The 24,789-nt window shown below is 40.7% G+C and overlaps 1 long non-coding RNA gene across 1 annotated transcript; it reads right to left on the bottom strand.

Moving 5' to 3' along the window:
* Positions 1-10,531: 10,531 nt before the first annotated feature.
* LOC122112329 lies at positions 10,532-24,181 on the bottom strand. The gene is made up of 3 exons (XR_006148199.1): positions 24,100-24,181; positions 15,279-15,283; positions 10,532-10,542 (listed from the first exon to the last, which is right to left on the bottom strand). It is a non-coding gene; the product is annotated as an uncharacterized LOC122112329 (long non-coding RNA).
* Between the last annotated feature and the right edge of the window lie 608 nt (positions 24,182-24,789).

The raw sequence follows: 24,789 nt of genomic DNA on the forward strand, positions 1-24,789 counted from the left end.
TGAAGAGTCCACAAAAGCTATTATAATGGACAAAGTTAGCAAAGTAGCAAAGCTGCATTTCTATATACTGACAATGAAATATCAATAAAGGAAATTAAGGAAAATATTTCATAACTTAAATTTGGAATTAATTAATATTGGAATTAACCAAGAAGAGGAAAGACTTGTATACTGAAAATTAGAAAATGCCAATGAAAGAAATTAAAGAACACATATATAAATGGGGAAAAGCCTAGGTATGGGTGGAAAGACTTAATAGTATAAAGATTTCAATACAAATCAACGGGATCTACAGATTCAATGAAGTCCCTATCAAAATCCCGTCTTTTTGAAAAAAAAAAATATAGGAATCCATCTTAAAATTCATATTGAAGAAATGAGCTCTCCAGGGAATTCAAAACAGCTTAAATAATCTTGACAAGAAGGACAGAATCAGAAAACTCAGTTCTTTGTTTCAAAATGTATTATATAACTACACTCATTAAAGCAGTATGGTGCTGAACTAAAGCCGATGTAGCTGGCAATGCAATCATACAGAGATCCCAGAGGCCAAATATGTAAAGAGATACACTGTCAAATGATATTTGACAAGGTATTAAGACCATTTGATGAGGCATAGTCTCTTTAGCACACAGGCCTGAGCAAACTGGATATTCACATGCAAAAGAATCATTTTGAACTCTTTAGTTTTGCTTTAATGTTTTATCTTTATTAACTCAAATTCAACATGTTAGTTTGTGAGTACAATGCCTCTCAATCACTATCACCCCTTGCATCATTCTCTCCCATCTTTCCCAACCCTTACTTTCCCCTCAATTTTCTTAACTTGTAGGATATATTTCTTAACTTGTTGGATAGTATGACTTCATTCTCTCCTCCACCTTTATTCATCTGCCACCCTTCCCTTGACTTCCCTCCATTTTTTTTTTGTCAGTGGTGGGGCTTGAACTCTGGGCCTGGGTGCTGTGCCTGAGTTGTTCAGCTCAAGGCAAGTGGTCAACCATTGAAGCCCCAGTGTCACTTCTGGTTTTCTGCGGTGAATTGGCAATAAGAGTCTCTTGGACTTTCCTGAACCAGCTGGCTTTGAACCACGATCCTCAGATCTCAGCCTCCTGAGTAGCTAGGATCACAGGCATGAGCCACCAGTGCCACCAGCACCTTTCATCTTTTTTTTGTGTGTGTGAGCCTGTACTTGGATTAACCTCATATGCTCAGAGCTGGCTTCCTACCACTTGAGTACCACCTCTAGCTCCAACTATTTTGCAAAATTCAAAATGGAGACTTTCTTCTTCAGTTAGCATTCAATGACAATCCTTCAGGTCTCAGCCTCCTGAGTAGCTATGATTATAGGCCTGAGCCACAAGTGCTCGGCCATCTTTCTCTTTTCTAATGAGTGCCCTGGTTACTGTGGGCTATTTGCATTTTCATGCACCTTCACTTTCTCTCTACAATGCTATGATTCTTTTGTCTCTGTGAAAATCTTCCACTCTCATGGCCTGTGGTGGTCTCAGCACTAGACAGTAAGCTCCAAGGAGATATACATGCTGGCTTTTCTCTCTGTGTTGCTGGCACCTGACACAAGCTTGGCTCACTGTAGCTGTGAAACAAATATTGTTGCATAGCTGATTGATTCTATTATTCATAGAAGGTGACTAGCATTACCAAAACTTGGCAACTGCAGCAACCAAGCATCAAATGTGTCTTGCACACGCATCTCAGGCAAGGATGCACGTAGAGCACATCCTTTCAAATCATTAAGCAGCTATCTAGCATTGGAATTAGCACTAGCAAGAGTCTCTGGGTGCACAGCTATGAATGCCTTTCTGTCCCTACCTTCAGGAGCTTTCTGGGAAACAGCTGGTACACAATGATCACGCCATCTGAGTTGCTTCTCATCTCCCTCAATCTTTTCCCAGATGAAATCAGTTCACAGGGGAGGCAAGCAGGCCCTGAGGGTTCCCTGCCAGTGCTGGGTCTCAGAGTTTTCCTCTCCAGCATCTTCATTCCACATCACAGCTTCTCTTTCCTGGCAGAGCTGCCTACCCCACCCCACCATTTTCCCTCTGCCCCCTCCCTCTTTCCCTCTGCTAAAACTCTATTTGCATCATGATGAAGATGAATAATTAGAACCCTCCAGCGTGAATAATTCCTGGCAAATTAATTTTTATGCCAATCAAGGAAAATTAATTGGCTTCATAACAGGAGGGGCTCAGCAGCTGCCACCCCTACCTCTTCTCAGGGTCTGTCTCTTCTTCCCAATCATTTTGCAGAAGATTGCTTGTTAGTTTCATTGTTTGTATATTTGTTTCTTTTTAAATGACTTCCGTGGGCAACAATGTTATACCTCCTTGCAGCTAAATGATCCATTTAACAAGCATGATAAAAACCTTAGAGTCACTCCTGGCTGAGTAAAATCCACCTGGTCTTTATGACTCAATTTGATCCTTTGACTTTTTAATTTACTATTATAAAATACAAAAACATGCTGAGATATACGTAAAACATATAAATACACAGACCAATTAATTATCATAAATGCATAATATTGTAAATATCTTCTCCCATTCTGGGTTGTATCATTTCTCACTGCTTTTTTTTTTTTTTTTGATGAAAGATGTGTGTGTGTGTGTGTGTGTGTGTGTGTGTGTGTGTGTGTGTGTGTGTCTATACTGGGACTTGATTGAACTTAGTGCCTATTGCTGATCCTTAGTTTTTTCCACTCAAGGTTGGTTCTTTAGCATTTGAGCCAAAACTTATTGGAGGTAAGAGTTTGTCTGATTTGTATGGCCAAGTTGGCTTCAAAGCTGGACTATAAGATGTTAGCCTTCTTAGTGGCTAAGATTACAGCTATGAGCCACTGGCACCTGACCTGATAAAGGAAAGTCTTAATTTTAATACAGTCAAAAATATTAGTGTTTTCCTTGGTGCTCTGATCAAAACTATATTCCAAAAGGAAGTGTTTATTCTGTCTTTTATGATGAAACCATATTCCATTCCTATTTTTTGTGAAAATGAAAATATCGAATGTTAGTTTGGATCTGTCTCCCAAGAGCTCATGTCTTAGAGACTTGTTCCTCAGCCTGTGAAGGCATTAGAAGGAGGGACTCACAGGATGGAAGTTAGGCCATTGGCGGTAGGCCCTAGAAGGGGATGTTGGGACACTGGTCCTGTCTCTTCTTTCTTTTGCTTCCCCGGCACTGTGAAGGAGAACTTCCTCCACCATTGACTCCCATGTTCTGCCTCGTTACCAGCCCAAAGATCACAGAGCTGAGCAACCATGGATTGAAACTTCTGAAACTGTGAATGCAAATAAACATCTTTCCAGTTGATGATCTCAGGCATTTTTATCGCAGTGATGGAGGGCTAACACATAAACACTCCAAGAAGTATTTACAGATAACTTGCATATATCGTGATGCTATACTCAATTGTTTCAGATAAATGATAATATCACTATCACACCTAAGAAAATTGACATATTTTCAGTAAAAAATTAGCATATGAACATTTTTTGTCAGTATCTAATACCCTTTACACTTCCCTAATGATTCCCAAATGCCTTTATCTTATGTAGGAGAATTAGTTTGCTTTTTAAATTTTATGCAAATAGAAACATGCTGTATATAGTCTTTTTTAAAATTAGTTTTCGGTTTATTTCACATCATGCCTTTTATTTTATTTTATTTATTTATTTTTATACAGCTTACCCAAGTTTATTGTGGACAATTTGAAACACAAAAACATAAAAGAAGGGTTTAGGCTATGTAATTCAAATGGTAGAGCACCTGCTTAGCAAGTACAAGATCCTGAAATACAAAACATACAAAAGACAATCTAAAACTCACTCTGAAAACAATATTGTATATAGTCTTTTATGTTTGTTTTCCCTTATCATTATATCTGAATGTTTATCTGTATTGTGGTTTATGACTCTAGCTTAGTTTTTATTTATTACTATGTAATGTTCTATTGCATGAATATCCCTAAATTATATTTTTTCCTAAATTATATTATATATATTATATATTATTGAAGAAAAGTTGGATTGTCTTCCATTCATGAATATGGTTTCTATGAAGAATTTTTACATTATTATTGGGGGATCTAAATCAGGGGTGGAATTGTGGGTACTAGTGGTTGTCTTAAATTATCTTTTACCAACAATTCATAAGAACTTTGATTATCACATACATGTTAGTATTTATTATCAATCCTTTAAATTTTACCTTCGTTAGGGGTGCAGTGATATCCTGTGATAGTTTTAATTAATTTTTTAAATAAGGATTTTGCCCACTTTTGCATGTACTTATTGGTTGTCTAGGTATCCTCTTTTAAGGCACAATTCTTTTGTTTACTTTCTATGGTATTGACTGCTTTCCAAAATAATCAGTTTGTTGTTCTTTATAGTTTCTTTTTCTTTTTGGGGGGGTCTGGTCGTGGAGCCTGAACTCTGGGCTTGGGCGCTGTCCCTCAGCTCTTCAGCTCAAGGCTAGTGCTCTACCACTTGAGCCACAGCGCCACTTCCAGATTTTTTCTTTTTGCTTATATGGTGCTGAGGAATTGAACTCAGGGCTTCATACATGCAAAGCAAGTGCTCTACCACTGAGCTACCTTCCCAGCTCCCTTTATAGTTTCTTGATAGAAGTCCTATGCTAAATTTATGTAACACAATTAGCTTCTGTTCTAAAGTTAAAAATGTGCTGCTCTGATATGACTATTTTGAGTTACTTCAAAAACATCAGGCACAAGAAGATGATTCTGGTCTTTCTTATGTTATTAAAAGCAGAGATGAAATTCTCATGTGAAAGGTGCCCTCTCATGTGAAAGATACACTAGCAGGAAAGAATCATTGTTATCATCAAGGATAGAAAGTTGAGAATAGGAAAGTTGTATAATCAAACCTTGTTAGACTAACCCTTGTCCTCTGCATAAACTACCTACTACAGTCCAGCTCCTTCTGATTTCTCAGATTGTCACACTTTTTACCACTTTTTGTTACATTCATTATGTAAGTGCCGAATGTAGCTGTGTCTTTAGGTTTTCACTTTTTTTTTTTTTTTTTGGTGAAAGATTCCAAGCTATTTATTAATTTTTGTTGGTTGTGTGGCTTGAACTCTGGGCCGGGACATTGACCCTCAGCTCTTCAGCTCAAGGCTAACACTCTACCACTTGAGCCACAGTGCCACTTCTGGCTTTTTCTGCTTATGTAGTGCTGAGGAATCGAACCTAGGACCTCATGCATGTGAGGCAAGCACTCTACCACTGAGCCACCTTCCCAGCCCCTAAATTTTTTATTAAATAAATTTGCATGTATTTCTCCTGGTCTTCTGCCTTATGCTAGCTTAGGCCCAACCAACTGAGAAAACTTCAGAGCATAGAGATAAAATTCTACCTTTCCTATATCTTATCATGTTCTAATGAAGTCATTTTGTGAACAGATGCTTTTAATTTTAATAATTTTATTTGCACATTTTAGTGTGCTCTATTTAAGAAATCTTTGCCTTCCCTAAGTTCATAATGATATTATTTTAGAGTTCCTTCTGGAAATATGTCTCACTTTTCATAGTTAGCTTTGTAATCTATCATGGATTTGTTTTTACAGAAGAATGGTAAACAACTAATTTTCCCACATGAGATTGTGATAGTGGAAGAATCCTTATTCCAAAAGGCAAGTCCCCCACTGGATATAAAGGACATCTCGGCTATAAATGAAATGGTTGTATGTGAGTAGGTGTGTGTGTTTGTGTTTGTGTGTGTGTGTGTGTGTGTGTGTGTGTGTGTGTGCTAATACTGGGGCTTAAACTCAGGGCCTTTTTCTCCAGCTTAGCTTTTTTACTCAAGGCTGGTGCTCTACCATTTGAGCCATACTTCTACTTTTGGCTTTTTGCTGATTAATTGAAGGTAAGAGTTGCATGACTTATGTTGGCTTTGAACCTGATTCTCAAATCTCAGTCTCCTGAGTAGCTAGGTGTGAGCCACCGGTGCCCAGCTGTGTTTGTCTTTTTATGGGTTTTAAATATTCTATTCTATTAGCCTATATCTCTATTCTTATACCTGTACTACAGTGTTTAATGATTATTATTATGATTTCAGAGTAACATCTGAAATCTGATAGTATATAACTTTTCATGTCTTTTTCTACTTTAAAATTGTTTTGTTTTCTAAAGACCTTTGCATTTCCATTCCTACAGAAGTTGATACATACACACACAATGGACGGAATTTTGTTCAAAACAACAATATCTTTAGATAGTTCATAAAGAATTAACATTTAAAAATATTGAGTCTCCAATCCATGGACATGGTATAGCTCTTCTTTTATTTAGATTATCTTTGTATTTCCTCAATGATGCTCTCAGTTCTTGGTGTTTAGGTTTGTTTGTTGCATTTGTTGTTAGTATACTGACATGTCTATCAGCCTAAAGAGAACTCCAAAAGTAAATGGCATAGTTGGTTTTTGGTAGTGGTACTGAGGTTAAACTCAGGAACTTATACTTACTATGCAATGCCCTACCACTTGGGTTATCTTCCCTCTTGTCCCCTTCCCCCACCCATGGCTAGGAAGAACATGGAGTTTGCTCCTGGAATTAGGTTGTCACATGACATAGCTGACCTTAAGATAGAGAGATAGCTAGGTCAGATAAGTTGATGTTAGGGGAATGAACCCTAAGATATGTATTCAAATGTTTTTTACTTTCAGGTGATTGTTTCTAACACATTTATAAGATTATTTCTTTGTTGCTTTGTATGTCCCTCCCCCATGGTATAACCCCTGCTTTCACTGTATTTGAGGTTGGTATAATTTGTGGAGGGGAGGAGAATAAACAAATTATTTAAATAGGGATACAGGTGGATCCATTGCAACAATGAGATGTACAAGTCGTTATTTGGAAAAATGAACTTTACAACTTTGGTGTGTGGGGGGGAGGAGGGTTGGGTAGGGGAGGGGAAGGATGGAAAGGGAAAACAAAGGAGGAGGCTACAATGCTTGATAAGAAATGTACTCATTATCTTGCCCATGTAATTGTAACCCCTCTGTACAGTATTTTCAGAATAAAAATTTTTTTAAAAAGAGAGAGATAAGTAGGTGAATCTAATCTAATCTAATCATATCACATGATTCCTTGAAAAATAGAAACTTCCCTCTGGCTGCTGGAAGAAGAAATGAAACTTATTTAAAGCTTAAGAAGTACTTTACTGGGCTGGGAAGGTGGCTCTGCGTTAGAGTGCTTGCCTTGCATGCATGAGACCCTGGGTTTGATTCCTCAGCACCATATAAGCAGATAAAGCCAAAAGTGGTGCTGTGGCTCAAGTGGTAGAGCGCTAGCCTTGAACTGAAGAGCTGAGGGACAGTGCCCAGGACCAGAGGTCAGGCCCATGACCTACAAAATAAAAAAGAAGTACTTTACTGAAGGAGGTTCTAAATTGATGAGATGGAGGTAGTCACATGTCTAGGACTTGATGATGATCTCCAAGAGCTGTCAGCTGTCTCTGGCCAATAACCATCAAGAGAATGGAGACCTAGATCTTACAGCAGCAAGGAAATGAATTGTGCCAACAGAATGGAAGGTGACCTCGAGTCTCAGATAACACTACAGCCCAAAAAATGCAGTCACATTATACTTGGACTTGTAACCTACACATAGCCAACCCAAGAAGGTAGAAAGTGTCCTAGAATACCTTAGATTGGATTCATGCCTTTAATCCCTCAGGTTGTCCATCTGAATATTCTTTTTAAAATATGTCCCCAAGGTTTCAACCAAGGATTGCCTAGTTATTCACTCAGCCTTTTCTCTTAGCCACATATTCAGCAGTTATTTAGGATACTGACTATCTTTTATCAACAGGAGAAGATAAGAATTTTCATCCAGTCCAAGCTCCTATGGTTTAACAATTATTCCTTTTATTGTTTCCTTCTTCTCTTACTTTACTATGAGGGGCAAGAAGCCAGGAACCACTTTTAGTGCTTTGTTGTGAGATTTTTCTTAGCCATAATGCAATGTAAATGAGAGGCAAATAGTTGGTATCCTATACTGCATAGTGAATAATGACAAGAAAACAGTCTGTACATGTTCAGTGCAGATGCAGTTTTCCTTTGCCCATTATCCATTCATATTAAATAGGTTTCATTAGGTAGCCTCTGAAGAGAGCACCATGTGCTATTCAGGCAGGAAAAGAAGTTTATTTACCCAACTGCTGCCCCTGCCCAGCGTGGTGGACAGGCATGGCTGAAAGGGGCCACCCACCCCTGAGGCAGGACTCATCTAGGCCAGGGACAGGAAGAGGTGTGGCCAGGTGGAGGAAAGGTGTGGCCACACTGGATGGGGATGTGAACTAGCAGAAGGGGGAGGTGACTACTTCCAGGTGTGCCAGTTACCTAGGTAACACAGATACTGGGTGGAAACTTGGCCAAGAGGTAGAGAGGTGTCTGCACAGGGCCTACATGGCCTGGGCCAGACCTTACATTATCTATGGTGTGGAAAACCAAGGGTGCTGAGCGTGGGCCACACAGCTTGCTACATAACCACAGGACACAATTTTGCTGAATTTTCTTTGACCATTTAATGAGGATATTCCTTCCCACTTTTCAATAACATTTGCCTTGCCTAAAGTGTTGCTGAATTCTAGATTTCTATTAAGAGTGTTCACAGAGGTTAGGATTGTCTCGAAGGCAATCTAGAATTTCTCTACTATTTTCTTTTACTGCCTTCGGTGCCCTCACTAGCAGCATCTTTAATGTCTGTGTTTCCATCAGTTTTGTTTGAGGCAATGAAGGCATTAATTCATGTTTTGTTCCTCCAAATTCTTTTAGCCTCTACCAACTGCCCGAGTCCAAAGCCACTCAAGCCATTTTGTGTAAACTTTTTATTTTGGAGCCAAACACCTGTGACTCATGCATGTAATCCCAGTTACTCATAGGGTTGGGGCCTGAAGGGTTATGGTTCAAAGCTAGCCTTGGTAGAAAAGTCCATGAGATATCATCTCTACAATAACAAGAAAGAAGCCAGACTGGAGGGTTGACTCAAGTGGTAGAGACCCAGCTGAGCAAGCAAGCTGAGTGAAAGCATAAGGCCTTGAGTTCAAACCTCCATCAAAAAACCCAGAAAAAACAAAGCCCTTTTTATTTTGAGGTCATTGAAATCCACAGATAAAAAGACGATCCCAGGTATCCTTTACTCAGGTTCTTTGATGTGGTTCTATCTTAGCAAACATCACACCCAGTGCTGACACTCTACAATCAAGAGCAGAGAGCTTCCATCCCCAAATGACACTGTGAGCAGCCCTTTCCATACTCTCATCCTGTTGCGCCCCCTCCCCCCCACCAGTCTCAGCAACCACCCCTGTGTTTCCATCGCTATAATTTTGTTGTTTCAAGCCTATCACACAAAAGGAATTATATAGTATGCACCATTTGGGATAGAAAAATATGTACCAGGCACTGGGAAGGTGGCTCAGTGGTAGAGCGCTTGCCTTGCATGCATGAGGCCCTGGGTTCAATTCCTCAGCACCACATAAGCAAAAAGAAAAAAGCTGGAAGTGGTGCTGTGACTCAAGTGGTAGAGCGCTAGCCTTGGGCTGAAGAGCTGAGGGACAGCACCCAGGCCCAGAGTTCAGGCCCCACGACTGGACCCAAAAAAATAAAAAATAAAAAAAAAGAAAAAGAAAAATATGTACCATATTTTTCACTTGGTATAATTTTATGAAGATCCACCCCAAATTGCCTCAAATTGTGTCATGTTCCTTTTAATTTCTGAGTTGTATTCCATGGTGTAAATGTACCATAATTTGACCATTTGTCCTCAAAGAAAATCTAGGTGGTCTTTAAAACTACTATGAATAATTGTACAAATCTTGTATAACATAACTTTGCCTTTCTCTGAGATAAATATTCAAGTGTACAGCTGTTGGGTTGTGTAGTAGTTATGTGTTTAGTTGTTCAAGACATTGTTAAGATTTTCCAATGGTGGTAACATTTTACATTCTCATATTCAATATACGAGCAATACAGTTTCTCTGAATCCTTGACAGCATTTGGTGTCACTAATTTTTATTCCTGCCATCTTGATAGGTTTGTAATTGTGCATTGAACATCTTTATCTCTTTGCACATGCTTGCTTGCTTTTTGCAGAGCTTCTCTCAATGAAAGGTCTGTTCATGACCTTTGTTTCTTTTTAAATTAGATGTGTATTTGCTATTGCACTTTGAAAATTCTTTGCATATTCTAGATACTAATTCTTTGTTAGATATGTGGTCTGCAAACAAACAAACAAGCACTATGAGGGTATTAATTTATAATTTTTTTTCTTCTTGGTGCTTTTGGTGTCAGGTCTAAGAAACAGAATGCTTCTGGTGGTTATCACACATCTCTCCCGTATCATGGGGAGGGCCCGGGAGCAGGTCACTCCAGGGCCACCGGTATCCATCACTGAGTGGAACCATGCCCAGGACTTCATAGTTCCATGAAGATCTTCACCTACACACGGTTTAGATATTTACAAGTATATTTGGCCTTGGACTGAAAGATAAGTTGGATGAGTCTGACTTTGGGTCTCTAAGTGCATCACAGGCCACCTTAGTTGTTCATGATGAAAGAAAGCCACAGACTTTTCCCCTGGAAGTTCCGTGATGCTGCATTTCATTTGGCCTGAAGGAATCACTCCCTACAGAAATCCCGCAGTGGCTGCCCTGTGGTTAGATGGTCTCAAAGTTTGTGGTCCTGTGGTCCCGTGGTCTTACTGTTCTGTGGCTCCTTTGAATCAGGCTGAGAATACACATGCCCACTTCCTTATGACTGTGTAGAAATTCCCCCTCTCAATTCATCCCATGCTTCCCCACACTGGTACAACATGGCTCCTTGGGCAGGGTTAGTGCCTGCAGGGCCTTGTGGGTAACCTGATGATGATATCCCCTGTCAGTGTGAGGCCATCCACTGCTGGGTGAACTCTTCTCTTCCCTGATGAAGGTTCAAAATGGGTTGAGTGCCTGAGCCCGTGCTGTGTACTCTATCTACCCTTACTGATTTCTTCTCTTGGGCTCTATTGAGGGACACTAAACCAAGAGATGAGCCAAGTGGGACAAAATGTCTGTGTCAGCTTGGGCCTTTCTGCAAATAGCTGCTCTGGAAAACTGGGGTGGCGCCTCTTTCCTATGTGCCCGAAGGTAGACTGTGGACCCACAGACCTGATTTCCACATGGCTGAGTCCAGCCGCTAAGAAGCCACTGTGAGGGCTCTGCCCCTTGGCAAGGCTGACTTGCTGAGACACTGTTCTCCTAAAGAGGTGAGAATAAGAGGCACTGGCCAGAGGCCTTTTTGTCCATGTGGTCTCCTGGAAGCCCCCACCAGGGACATTATTTGCTCTTCTATTAGGAGCTGGCACTAGGGAAGGCTGTGGACTTGTTGTACTATGGGCTGCCTCAGGCTGGCTCTGAATGAGGTGGGTGTTCTTTACTATGTAGTCCTTGCAGGAAGGAAAAGGCTTCAGTGTGCATCTAGAATGTGAGGGAAAAGATGAGGAATGGAGAACAGTATTAAGCTTCAAGATTGGAAGTCAATAAGGCACCACCGAGAATGGGCTCCTTGCATTTAGTGTGGGACGGTCGTGAGGGTGTAGAATCCCATGGACTGTGCTACTTACTAGCTGGTCTCAACATCAAGCCACATTCCTTCCCTGAGCCTCAGTTTCTTTGTGAGGGAGGAAAATAAGAACACCTATGTCATACTGTTGTTGTAGACAGAAGTATCTGGAGCAGAGACAAGCGAATCCTGTTTTGAGTGGGGTTACCAGTGTCCTGTGGGGAAGGGCAGAGATTTAGGAGCCAGCGGTGTGAAGAAAGCTTCATTTCTAGTCAGCTCTTTGTCCGGGATATAGAGCTGAATAGGCAGGCTCACATAGTTTAATATTATAGTTAACAAAAGGAAAGAATAAGAAATGTCCAGATAGAAGGTGACACCTAAACTGTGAGCTGGTGCCACATGCTTGCAATCCTAGTTACTCAGGAGTCTGAGATCTGAGGATTACAGTTCAAAGCCAGCCTGGACAGAAAAGTCCCTGTCCAGCAAAAACTGCAAGCAAAAGTATGGCTCAAGTGATAGAGAACTAGCATAGAGGAGAAAATCCGAGTGAGATCATGCTAAGTTTAAGTCCTAGTACTAGGAAAACATATATATAAAAAAAGGAGAAACTGACATTGTCATTGTATATTCATGTGCCTAGTAGCACTACTCATAGTAGCCACACATCAATAACCCATGGGGCTGCAGACAGATGCGTGGATGAACCAATGTTAGCCCTTCTGGATGATGGAATACTATTTGACTTTAAACAGGAAGGAACCTCTGACACCCATGCAACATGGACAGTCCCTAAGGACATGTGCTAAGTGAAATAAGTTGGTCACACAAGACTGGGGCTGTAGGCTTCTTATTTACATGACGTCCCTAAGGTGGTAAAAACTATAGAGACAGAAAGCAGAATAGGAGTTTCCAGGGGCTGGAAAACTGAGAGAGGAAAGATGAACTGTGTTTTTTTTTTTGGGGGGGGGGTATAGAGCCTCATCTTGGAAGTTGAAAATGTTTTGGGGCTGGATGGTGATGCTGTGTCAGTACTAAGTGCCGCTGACCTGTACCTCATACGGTTTAAATGGTAAATTTTGTTCTATGCGTATTTACTATAGAAGCCACCCAGCTTTTCATTTGGTGGCATTCACTGTGGGTAGAACATTAAGGACTGGATGACTTAGTGTCTCTGTCCCATCCAGGCCCATGAGGCTTCATCCTGATGAGGAAAGGCCACTTTCTGTTGGCCACTCGCCCTGGCAGGTTTCATCGAGGCAGGCTTTTCGCTAGCAGTGCCAGCCGCCTCTCTAGAAGCCTCTGATTAGTGAGGAAAGGGCCTCTGCCGTTCTCTCAAATCCCCTTGGCAACCCCAGATGCCACCAGGGCTGGCTGTGCTCCTTGGCTTGGCAGCCAGGACTGGTGCAGCCACAGCTCTGGGCCTCGCAGCTGAACTTGCCTGGCAGTTGAGAGCAGTGGGATAGGCTTTTGTCCAAAAGTAAGGAGGGAGGGATGCAGGTCTGCCGGGCCCAGAGCCCTGTGCAGTGCTTACTCTGACCACCAGAGGGAGACAGAGTCCCATGCCTGGCTAAGGCTGATAATAGGACTGGAGCATTGCTTTAGGCCTGAGGCAGGGGATGGCTTGGGGCTGAAGGGGTAATAATGCTCGACAAGCATCGTAATAATGCTCGACTCATTGGCTTACTCATGTATCTGTAACCTCTTTGTACAGCATCTTTACAATAAAGTAAAATTAAAAAAAAAACAAAACCTAATCATTCACACTGGATCTCAGGTCCAGACAAGAACTGCTCAGGCCCCAATGATGACTTAAAACTACTTTTTATCTCTCGTATTTTCATGAGTTCTTCTGAGCCACATGGTGCTACTGGAACTATCTGAGACACTGGCTGTCAGGAAGTCCACAAGGGCAGACTACCTACCTGGTAGGGCCAGCTGCTGACGGGAGCTGGGCTGCCAAGAGCAGTCAGTGGCTGTGGTCCTACCAGTATTCACTAGGATGGTAAGACCCCAGACAGGCATTCTAACTTGAGCTAGGCTTCTGTCTGAGGGGTAGGCCAGACTCAAGGACAGCCATCCGCCATACACTACCTCTTGCTGGGGAGAGTGATGAACTTGTGGCCATCTTTGATCTACTCTAGTGCTTGATGTCTCTGGGCCTCAGTTTTCTCTCTTTCAAATAGAGCCACGGACTGCGTTACAAGAAGTGCTACCCATCTCACAAGATTTAAACTGACCATCAAACCTCTCACAGCAATCTCAGAAGCAGAGAACAGGCTGATAGTGTGACTAGCAAGGCGTCAGGCTCATGTGCAGTGGTTTGAGTTGACTGGGAGGAGTTTTTCCCAGGGAAGGAAACAGATATTAACTGAAAGACTACAATGTAGCAGGTTCTACTTACAGCTTCCACTAATCCCCAGGTGACCTTGTAGAATGGGTAAAGTTGCCTCATTTTATAGATGAGGAAATAGAAATCCTGGTGGAGACTTGCAGGACTCACAGCTAGAGAGGAGGAGAGGTGACTTCTGTAACCAAAGGTGCTTGTGTTTACAAAGCTTGTTTTTCTGCCCTTGGCACTGTGTTCTCCGGGAAGAAAAGGTATGCCTACGGATCTTAATTGCAGAGGTTCTGGTATCAAAAGCCCTTTAGAGCAATTTGTGGCAGGGAATGAGGGTGCTCATGAGCTAACTGGCTGGGAAGCTTTAGGAAGGAAGGGAGAAACTCTGGAGGGAGAAACAACCTCTGAGGTCCTAATCAAGCAACACACAGTGATCTCATGCCAGCTTCCAGAAAGTAGGGATAGGACATCAGGAACAAACGAGAGGAACTTCTGGCAATAAGGAGCAAATCTGAGAACTGGGAGACAAAAACGATCCACCTTTTATCTTTCTGTCCATTTTTCTATGAATCTCTCCATCTACTCACCCACCCACATAGCCATTGGTCATCTATCCAACCACTCATGTATTATTTTCTATCATCCATTCATCCATTCACCTATCCAGCCATTATAGATCCATCCATCCATCTGTCCATCATTACTGCTTTCCACAATTGAGTTTCTCTTCTATGTCGGGCCTTGTTTCTGCAGACAGGATACACAGCTGAAGTCTCGATGGAAATTCCAAAGAAGAGAATAACATCCTGCATAGCAGGATGTGGGGTCCTGGTCTATAGTAGGCCTGATTCTAGATAGCATGGGCCTAGGGCCTGGGGAGTTTTTCTGGAGACAGAGACTGAGGCACAGCCTGGAACCCCCGAGCCTACCTCCAAAGTATGAAGGCTCTGAGAGTCCCGATCTCTAGTCAAATGCACCTGAGGAACTCTGGCTGAAGCTGTGACTCTGACATCTCAGAGAATGACATTTGATGGTCCTTCAGGTAGTAGGAGCCAGCACGAGGGGTTTGGATTCATGTAAAGGCAGAAGTTGAACACAAAGACTTTCTCCCCTGATGTCAAAGGAGGTTACTTCTATTATATTGGGGCAAGTGCAATGTAGACTTGTTAGAATATACTGCTACTGTAATAGAATCTAGTGTAATGCCTTTACTCTGAAATTGTCCTGTATGGGCAACTGACCCATGTTGGTGACTATTTCCTTGAGCAAATAGGCAGAACATTGCCACGGTAGAAGCAGAGAACCAAAAACATAATGTCTCAGATATGAGATGACAAAAGAACAAATATATCCCCTGTGCTCCACAGGCCCTCCTTTTAAAAAAACCCTGGGTTCAAATTCTAATGCCGTCACATGTATGTCATGGTGCCTGTACCCACTTCATAGGACTCTTATGAATATTGAATAACATGCATAAAATGAAGGGCACATGCCTTTTTTGAAGAAAGGACAGTATGTCGTTTGGTTTTGGTGCCTCAGCGTCAAGCATATGAACTATCAATTAGGAGACTCATTACAACTTTGCACAACATGTTTAATTCAAGTAATAAAGCTCCAAGTAGGGACTATTGAATACTGGAATAGGGGGAGATGCTTTGAGGCTGGAGGTCTCTTCTAACTGACAGAACTTAAAGATGTATTAGATGCCTCGTTGCCTGCTTTGCCAGGCCCCATATTAGGGGTTTTCTTTATGGTTTACAACATAGGATGATCATGAAGGAGTTGATGATGTTAGATTTGCAAGCAATATTAGTTCTATTTGGCTGTATATCCACACCACCCCACATTCTGTAGCTTGAAACAGCATGTATTTATTATCTCCTAGTTTTGGTGGGCCTGGATTTCACGCAGCTGTAAGATGGGACTGATGTGTTTATTGTGGCTGGGGTTTCCTCAGTTCCTGCAAGGGAAGATAAAAAACAATAGCTCTGCACTAGACATTGGCCAGAGACTAGGCCCAGCTCTATGCTACAGCATGGCTCTCCCTGTCCATAGCTTATAAGATGACAGCTTACTTCTTCAAAGTCAGTAAAGGAACGGAAAGACTCTAGTAAGACAGGTGTTATGAATTCTACATAAATCATCCCATGTAGTAACCCTGACACACAGGCATGTAAATCCCATTGCCTTTGGCTTATTCTGTATGTCACAGAGGATTCTCTCTCTCAAGGGAGGAGCATCACAGAAGGGCATGCATGTTAAGAAGCCGAGGTAACTGGGCCCCCTTATGGTCTGCCCACCACACCACTTACATTGAGCCATCATAAAATGGGACAACTATTTGAAGTGACTATTTTCAGGCACAAAACAAAGGACTGGATTGGACCTCAGACCTGGGAGAGGTGAGGTTATTCTGAGAGGTGAGCTTACTTACCCTGGCATTCTGCCTGAGGGCAATTTTCAAGGATTAGCTCAGGAGAATAGAGCTATATAGACGCAGCAGTGCCACAGAGGCGGGATGAGGTGTGCTGGGTGGCTGGAATTGGACCGGTTGGATGCAGAGGGGATGGACCTGCAGAGATGAAGTCCCAAAGACCCTCTTTCCCCCCCCCAACCCCCCCACCTCCCGCAGGAACCTGGCTAAGTCCCTTCTCATGCAGATTTAGTGACCGTCATTAAGAAGCCCATGACAGCTGCTGCAGCACTGTGGCAGACTGTATTTTATAAAGATGGTCAAACAATATCTGCTATTCCACATGCTCTTCCAGAATGTGACTTTGGCACGCTCCTAGCAAGAGACAAAGTCTATTTCTCTTCCCTGAGTCTTGATGTGCTGTGACTGTTTCAATCAGTGAGGCGGCAGAAAGTGAGAGTGTGTGCTTTATGAAGCTGAGTAACAAATGCCACTAAGTTTGTATACTTCTCACTCAAATTCTTGTGTTTGTAGCTTTGAGTAGCTATGTGTACATTCTGGCTACTCCAAGTCTGTGATAACTGAGAAAGCCAAGCATGGAGAAACCACAAGTTGGCCCTGTGATCAGCAGTCCTGGACTTCTTCAAGTCATCTGGGGCCAGGCACCAGCTGCAGATCAGTGCCTAGATTGGCAAGCTGGACTCAATGTTTGAATCTGCCCAGCTGAGGCTTGAGATGTTGTGAGCAGGCACAGTCAACACTGTGCGCTGTATTCCCTACCGAGCGTCTGAGAGTGTAATAAAGTGGGCTTAAAGTTAGTTGATACATTTAGGGAGTAATTTTTTGTTACACAGCAACAAAAACTGGAACATGGAAGGAGAGAGCCAAGCAGAGTGTTTTGAAGTGGCATTGTACTGAGGAGACACTGGAGCTCTGACCCAGGCGGAGACATCTTGTTGAACACACTGGACATTTATCATAAACCTCAGAAAGACTACATATAAGGCAGGAAGATTCTACCCCAAAGGAAATTTTCTAGAATTAAAAATAACTCTGAAACAGCCTTTTTTTGTTTGCCAGTAATTTAAATTCCTAACAGAACAAAACTTAACACTATTTAGAAATCGACTGTATAACTTAGAATCTTTATGAAGTAACACTGACAATATACAGTATACAACAAAAACCAACCAGACTTGTGATTGGAGGTGTGGCCTAGCTATAAGTCCCTGAGTTTAAATCCCAGTGCTGCAAGCAAATGAACGAAACTTGCAAAAAAGCAGGAAAATGAAGTGCATAATAATGAGAATTGAGACTAACAAAAATAGACTTTGAGGATGACTCAGATGTGGAAATCAGCAGAACAATACAAAATATTATGAGTACTTACAAAAACAATTAAAAAGATGGAAAAAATGGGTGAGTATATGAAAAATTTTATTGGTGAAATAGAAATTTGAAAAAAATTAGAAGTACAACTTCAAAAGCTGAAAACTATCTTCTTGAAGTTAAGAATCCTTTTGTCACTTTAAACCTAGACTCAACAGGCGGGAGCTAATCTGCAATCCTGGTTACTCAGGAGGCTGAGAGCTGATGCTGAGGATCATGGTTTAAACCTAGCTCAGGTAAAAAAGTCGGTAGGACACTTATCTCAAATTAACCAGCAAAAATCCAGAAGTGGAGCTGTGGTTCAAGTGGTAGAGCATTAGCTTTAAGGAGGGGGGTAAGCTCTGGGACAGTGCCTAGGGCTGGAGTTCAAGCCCTAATACTGTACAAAATGACCACCATCACCACCACACCACCATCACAACAAAAACAAAGTCTGGACATAATTGAAAAAAGGATCAGTGAGTTTGAATTCAGATCAATAGAAATGACAGAAGCTGAAGAATCAAAAGAAAAAGGAAAGTAAAGACAACATAAAACAGCCAACTACAAACAATGTCTAAAATTGATCAGTGGCTGTCAAGCATGGACAACTGGAGTCTCAGAAGTAAAAAACAGTATCAGTAGAGAATACGGTTAGTGGGAATGGGAACTAGTACCACCACAGTGGAAAGCAATATGGAGATTCATCAAGAAAGTAAAAGTAACCAAGTGCCAGCAGCTCACAAATATAATCCTAGCTAAGCAAGAGGCTGAGATCCTTTGGGTCAGCCTAGGCATAAGAGTCTGTGAGACTCCCATTTCCAAAATAACCATGAAAAATCCAGGCTAGAGGCATGGCTCACATGGTAGATCACCAGCTAAGTAAGCAAGCTGAGTGGGCATGAGGCTCTGAGTTTATACTCTAATAACCAAATAATAATAATAGTAATAGAAATAAATGGTAAAGGAGGACTATTTGTGGGGGATGAGGAGGAGAGAAGGGGGAAAGAAGAGGACACTGAAAGATGAAGAGGATTGAAGTGCATTACATATACATAAATGAAGATAGCATAGTGAAGTACATCAAAAAATGAAAAGGGGGGGGGCGTGGAGGGAAAGTGGGAGAAAAATGAAGGAAGGGGCAGCAAGTTTGACAAGAAATGCACTCATTACTTTACTTATGTAACTGTAAGCCCTCTGTGCATCACCTTGACAATAAAATCAAATTTAAAAAAAGAAGAGGCAGAGTGTAAAGGAGTGCAAAAAAGAAGAGGCAGAATGTAAAGGACTATAATAGAGAGGGGAAGTTGTCCAACATGCACTGTATTATGCATCTATGGAACTATCACAATGAAATCCCTTTGTGCTATTAATTCATGTTAATAAAAATGCACGCTGGGTGCTGGTGGCTCATGTCTGTGTTCCTAGCTACACAAGAGGCTGAGTGAGATCTAAGGATCCCGGTTCAAAGCTGACCCAGGCAGGAAAGTTCATGAGACTCTTATCTCCAAGAAACTACTCAAAAAAGCTGGAAATAGCTCTCTGGCTCAAATGGTAGAGATTATTCTTGAGCATAAAAAAAGCTGAGGGACAGTGGTCAGTCCTAGAGTTCAAGCCCCAGGACCAACAACAACAAAAAAAGCAGTTAAAAATACATAATCTAACACACTGTTGGAAATAATCTGTACAACTTGGGGGGGGCGCTGGGGAGGAGGAAAAGTGGGAGAAAAATGAGGGAGGGGGTAACAAGTTTGACAAAAAATGTACTTTTTACCTTACTTAGGTAACTGTAACCCCTCTGTACATCACCTTGACAAAAACAAAGTATGTAATCCCACTTCACTAATCAATAATAACAAAAAATATATAAACGAACTCCAAAAAAAATCTAAAAGACAAAAGACAAGAAAAAATAAAACTGTTGAAGTCCAACAAACAAAAAACAAAAATTTTATATCTGATGAAAATATTTTATAAAAGGAAGGAGGAAAAAGGCAAACTTTTAAAAGACCAAAACCAAAATAGAGGCAATTTGCACAATAGAATTTTGCGTCAAAAATGTAGAATAAAGTTTTTTGGCTAATTGTAAAGGTCCCCAGGTATAAGGTCAGATTACAACGAAGAGTACTCCCAATTATAATAAGACACTGAAGTGTCATTCATTGTATGTGCCATGAAACTTTCCCTTGAGGGAACAGGTCACCAGACAAAGCAAAGAAACCTCTAGGCCTTTTAGGACCAAATCCCCTAATCTCTAAACTGTCACTTCTGCTTTTTTCTGCAAATTAGAAGTAGGGCACCAATCCAGCCTGCACCCAAGGAAGGGGCATAGACTCCATCTCTTGAAGGGAAAACTACTTTTAAAAAGATATAGAATTTTAAAATGAGAAAATATACATAACACTGCTTTAACATGCTTTACCAAGTGAACAGTATGGTGGCATGAGGTGAATTAACTAAGTTGTGAAACTGAAGCCAGATAGACTAGGAAAAATGAGGTAGGGTCAGCTAACAGCAAATACAGGAATATTCCTTCATGTACTTCCCTTAAGATTCAAGGAACAAAAGTCATTTTGGGGGAAATGAAACAGAATAACTTATGGAAACTGAAGCCTGGGGTCAGCAACGCAGAAATATGGTATGTAGAAACTTAGAAATGCTATCTTTGCTTCAAAGAGAGGCAACTGAATACATTCTTTCCTAAGGGATGCATTTCTCACCCAAGAATTCACAACTGCCTGACAGGATGCCCCAAATGCAGATAGCAGGGCTTCTTGTTTCAAGGATAAGGATGTGTTTTATGGCAGGATGCATTCTTACCTGGAAACTCAGAATAACACCAAATGTAGTTAAAGCACAGACAAAGCACCTAACTTTGCATAACTTAAAGCCAGACCCCCTGCCTTTACCCTATAAATACCCAACAGCTCAAGATGCTTGTGTCTCTGGGTGTCTCCTTGTGTGTATCTGTATCTGTGTCTGTGTTTTTGTGTTCCTATGAGAGCACCCACACTCTGCTAGAGTGTGCCCCTGCCCTTCTGTTTGTCTGCTTTTTTGTCTGTCTGTTTCCTTGCTTGTTTACTTAATAAATCTCTGCCAAGTTTTCTTACCATTGAAATTCTTATTCTGTGATCGAAGTCAAGAGCCCTAAGTGAAGAGTTTCTATATTTAAAGGGGAACTTCAGTAAATCTCACCTCTGTCTAGTGACAAAACCATTGTGGCTTTGTATTTTCACAGCTTCTCATCAGAAGTTCTGTTAGGGCAATTCCTAACCCTCCCTCGTTTTTTTTTCTTTTTTTTTTTATTGTGAAAATACCATACAGAGGGGTTACAATTACATGGGCAAGATAATGAGTACATTTCTTATCAAGCATTGTTGCCTCCTCTTTGTTTCCCCTTTCCATCCCTTCCCATTACCCCCCCCCCCCCAGCAAAGTTGTAAAGTTTGTTTTTTGACATACTGTCTTGTACATCTCATTGTTGCAGTGGGTCCACCTGTATCCCTATTTAAACAAATTATACCAACATCAAATACAGCAAAAACAGGGGTTAAACCATGGGGGAGGGACATACAAAGCAACAAAGACATCATCTTATAAATATGTTAGAAACAATTGAATGAAAGAAAAAAACATTTGAATCCTTATCTTGGGGTTTATGTCACCTAACATCAACTTATCTGACCATTTCTGCTTGTCTCAGACATATCTAGTTATTGCAAATAAGGGGAACCATGGGACCTATGTTTCTTTGGGCCTGGGTTACTGCATGGCAAAGGACATAGCTAGCAAGATCAATAGAAAGCCCATGGATTGGGAGAAGACCTTCACTAGCCATACAATGGACAAGGGTCTCATATCTAAAATATACCTGGAACTCAAAAAATTAAATCCCCCAACAACAAATCCTCAAAGAAACAACAGCCCAATAAATAAGTGGGCTAAAGACTTGAAGAGAAACTTCTCTGAAGAAGAAAGAAGGATGGCCAATAGACACATGAAGAAATGCTCAACATCCTTATCCATAAAAGAAATGCAAATCAAAACAACATTGCGATACCACCTCACTCCAGTTAGAATGGCAAAAATCAAGAACTCTAATAACAACAGATGCTGGAGGGGATGTGGAAAGAAGGGAACCTTACTGCATTGTTGGTGAGAGTGTAAACTTATTCAACCACTTTGGAAAGTAGTATGGAGGTTCCTCAAAAGACTCCACCTAGAGCTCCCCTATGACCCAGCAATCCCACTTTTTGGGCATTTACCCAAATGATCACAAACAAGACCACACTAAAGCTACCAGCACGACTATGTTTATTGCAGCATTATTTACTACAGCTAAAATATGGAACCAACCCAGATGCCCCTCAGTAGATGAATGGATCAAGAAAATGTGGTATATATACACAATGGAATTCTATGCCTCCATCAGAAAGAATGACATTGCCCCAATTGTTAGGAAATGGAAAGTCTTGGAAAAAATTATATTAAGTGAAGTAACCCTCCCTCTTGTAGTCCTCTTGCAGCCTCTGTTCTACTTTCTTTCTTTCTTTTTTTTTTGTATCTGGATTTTATTTTTTAATTGTGAAAATACCATACAGAGAGGTTACAATTACAGGGGCAAGGTAATGAGTACATTTCTTTTTTTTTCCCCCATTGTAGTTTTTTTTTTTAATTGTGAAAATACTGTACAGAAGGGTTACAATTATATGGGCAAGATGACCAGTACATTTCTTATCAAGCATTGTTGCCTCCTCCTTTGTTTCCCCTTCCCATCCCTTCCCACATGCCCCCTCCTCCCCCCACCAGATCCTCCCCCCCCCCAAAGTTGTAAAGTTCGGTTTTCGACATAACGACTTGTACATCTCATTGTTGCAATGGGTCCACCTGTATCCCTATTTAAATGATTTGTTTTTTCCCTTCCCCTCCACAAATTATACCAACATCAAATACAGTGAAAAAAGGAACCCCCATGGGGAAGGGACATAAAAAGCACCAAAAAAATCACCTTATAAATATTGTTACAAACAATAGCAAGAAAGAAAAATGACTTGAGTCCTTATTGGGGTTCATTTCCCTAACATCAACTTATCTGACCTTTTCTGCTTGACTCAGACATATACTAATTATTGCAAATAAGGGAAACCATGGGACCTATGTTTCTTTGGGCCTGGCTTACTTCACTTAATATAATTTTTTCCATTTCTTATCAGGTATGTTGCCTCCTTTGTTTCTTTTGTCTCGGTGAACTTGTCTATTCTACATACTTCATGTAAACACAACTATATACTATTCTTATTTTTGCCTGACTTATTTCATGTTTTCAAGGTCCAAGCATTTATTGGTTTTCATTCCTCATTCAGGATGAACAGATTTTATTGAAAGCACTGCATTTTTTTATTCATCCATTGATGGACATATGGGTTGCTTCTACCTTCCAACTGCTGTGAATAATCCCACTATGAGTAGTGGCATTCAGGCATCTGAATGTGAAATCCGGCGGCTAAAAGTGGGATTTCTGGATCATAGATAATTTAGTTTAACTTCTTGGCAAATAGGCAAACTGTTCCACAGCATCTGTACCAGTCTGCATTCCCACCAGTAATATATACAGAGGGTTCTAATTTTTCACATCCTTGAGAAAACTTTTTGATTTCTGTCTTGTTTTTTTTTGTTTCTCTTAGCAGCCATCCTAAGTGGATGTGAAATGGTATCTCACTGTGGCTTTGTTTGCATTTCCCTAATGTCTAGTTTGAAGAGGACTATTTCTTGGATCTTTACTTATAAATCATGGATGATTCTCCACAGCTCAAAGTTGACTCATAGAGTTTCTTTTCCCCCAAAAAAATATGTGTGTGGAGGGAGGGTGAAGGAGGGCTTATGGTTATTTTATGGATATGATTGATTTATATGCATCTATAATAATATCACAATAAAACCCATTATTCTGTGTAATTAATATACTTTGATAATCAAATTAAAAATTGATGTGGAGGCTCAAGAATTCAAGGATGTCCCATTTCTCACCTGAGGACACATTTTAAAGCCACTTCAATACAAACACAGATGTTGAAATGGGAATCAATCAATTACTATTTATGACATTTAACAATAACAAAAGAACTGCTAAGAATAAAAGGATGGAACCTACATGACATGTAAACAAAAGCATAAGAAGGTTGGAGGGGCTATATTTTATAAAGGTAGATTGATGATAGGAAACATTAACAAAGGTAAGAAAGAGTATTTTTTATTTATTTATTAATTTTGTGTGTGTGCCAGTTCTGGGACTTGAATTCAGGGTCTGTACACTGTTCCTGAGCTACTCTTGCTCAAGGCTAGTGCTCTACTATTTGAGCCACAGCTCTACTTCCAGGTTTTTTGGTAGTTTATTGAGGATGAAACTTTTCTGCCTCTGCTGGCTTCGAACCTAAATCCTAAAATCTCAGCCTCTGAGTAGATAGGATTACAGGTGTGAGCCACTAGTGCCTAGGAGGAAGAGTATTTTAAACGATAAAAGGATGGATTTTTCAAGACCATAAGTAATCCTAAATACTGTAGCTTCAAAATCTACACAGCCCAAATTACATCTAAAGGAAGATGCTGGAAGATGAGGACCCAAATTGGGAGTTATAGACAGCCTTTGTTTATAACACACAGACAGAAAGCAGTGAGTATGTTCAAGCTCTGAATGATCTTGTTGGCAGACTTACTTCAATTAACATACATAGAATGTTTCAAACAGCAACTGAAGAATGAATATTAATAGTGAAAAGTTTTACATTTTATACTTACCCATAATTTCATGGTTGCTGGATGCAATTGTCTGGATGCATGTGCCCTCCAATATTCAGACATAGGAACGTAAATCCCAATGTGATGGTGTAAAGAGGTAAGGTCCCCAGATGCCCCTTATGTAGATGAATGGATCAAGAAAATGTACACACACACACACACACACACACACACACACACACACATGAATTCTATGGTTTCATCAGAAAGAATGATATCCCCTGATTCATAAGGAAACGGAAAGACTTGGAAAAATATCATACTAAGTGAAGTAAGCCAGACCCAAGGAAACATAGACTC

The sequence above is a fragment of the Dipodomys spectabilis genome, unplaced genomic scaffold (genome assembly GCF_019054845.1).
Source record: "Dipodomys spectabilis isolate Male_0828 unplaced genomic scaffold, ASM1905484v1 ptg000094l, whole genome shotgun sequence".
Lineage (NCBI taxonomy): Eukaryota > Metazoa > Chordata > Mammalia > Rodentia > Heteromyidae > Dipodomys > Dipodomys spectabilis.